Source organism: Magnolia sinica, chromosome 5, assembly GCF_029962835.1.
Source record: "Magnolia sinica isolate HGM2019 chromosome 5, MsV1, whole genome shotgun sequence".
Lineage (NCBI taxonomy): Eukaryota > Viridiplantae > Streptophyta > Magnoliopsida > Magnoliales > Magnoliaceae > Magnolia > Magnolia sinica.
Window position 1 is genome coordinate 57,313,291 of NC_080577.1, and position 1,669 is coordinate 57,314,959.

General features: G+C 37.3%; 1 non-coding gene across 1 annotated transcript; it reads right to left on the reverse strand.

The window, feature by feature from the left end:
- Positions 1-691: 691 nt before the first annotated feature.
- Positions 692-796, reverse strand: LOC131247590 (small nucleolar RNA R71). The gene has a single exon (XR_009171868.1). It is a non-coding gene; the product is annotated as a small nucleolar RNA R71 (small nucleolar RNA).
- Between the last annotated feature and the right edge of the window lie 873 nt (positions 797-1,669).

The following is a 1,669-nucleotide window of genomic DNA, read 5'->3' on the forward strand; positions in this document are numbered from 1 at the left end:
CAAAATTTGAATTCCGATGATATCGAATAGTCCATCAATTCATCGAGAATTTTGTCCAAGGATCAAATTGGTTGCTGGAAACAAGAGGTCCATAATTCGATGATATCAAGTACATTTCGAGGACATAGATAATAGGTGTTCGATCACATTGATGTTGTATCGATATATCAAGAAAGGCTGAAAACTTAGAAATTTTCTTGTTTTGCAAAATAAGTTTTCATACTAAAACACCTATGTTATTCTACTCATTTTAAGGGTTTTATATACCTGGGTGTTTTGGGACATGGGATGTGAGGCTAAGTTTACCTTTGATGAGTTCGGAGCACACATCCAGTTGAGGCAGATGCTTGATGATCTTCATATGGGGCCCACTTGTCTTTTTGACTCAACTCTCACACTAATTGACAAACTAGGGCACTTTTACATGAAACCAAGGGTAATTCAACTCCTCCCTAAGTTTCATGGACTATAATCTGAAAGTCCATACTTGCACATGAAAGAATTTGATGAAATCATATCTACGTTACAGTTCCTAAACATGTTTGAGGACACAATTAGACTGAAATTATTTCCTTTCTCTTTGAAAGAAAATGCTAAATCGTGGTTACATTCCTTAAGTCCAAGGTCCATTGGGACGTGGGCTGAGATGACAAGGGAGTTCCTTAAAAAAATTCCCCTATCATAAAACAAATACCTTAAGGAAAGCAATCATGAATTTTACGCAAAAAGAGGATGAGAACTTCCAATGTTGGGAGCGATTTAAGGATCTCATAAATTCATGTCCACAACATGGCTACGAAATATGGCGTATAACAAGCTTTTTCTATGAGGGATTGACCTCACCCATGTGCCAATATGTTGAGATGATGTGTAATGGGGAATTCATAAATAAGGAAGCTGATGATGCATGGGATTATTTTGATAAACTTGCTGAAAACGCGCAATCATGGGATAGCTCCCCAAGAATTACCACTTCTAAGCCTAGTTAATCAAAGAAAAGGGGAGGAATTTATGTTCTAAAAGAGGAAGATGATATAAATTCAAGAGTGGCTAGACTCAGAAGAAAAGCCAAGGCCATGGAACTTAAGAAGGTAGAACCTGAAAAGACTACGGAAGTTGTTTATGGTATTTGTGCTTGTAACATACATACAATTGAGAATCGTCCAACAATTCCTACTTTTCAAGAGATATTGAATGAGCAATCAAATGCCGTAAATAACTACTAAAAATGTTTCAGTGGACCCACCTCAAATAATATAACTCAAGCTAGAGGAATCATCCAAACTTCAGTTGGAGGAACGGACAAATGGCTACTCCTTAAGGGATCCTTAACCAATTTCTGAATCAAAGCAACCTCAAGAGAATCCGGTCTTAAAACATATACAAAATCAAGAGCTTTTTAATCAGGGTATGCTGCAAGCCTTTTAAGACCTTACAAAGGTCATACAAGGGCTTGAAATAAAAAAATTTAATTGGGGAGAAAGTTATCCTTCCGGCTCAGCCTCTCTCCAACCCAAAATAGCAATATGAAATCAATGACCCAAGCTCTTCAAAATAGAAGGAGCAGGCTAAGTCTATCACCACTTTAAGGAGTGGGAAGACAATTGACAAATCTATTACGGTGAGGGGTGAAAAGCGTAAGGAGCTGGAAATAGATGAGAATGATAGA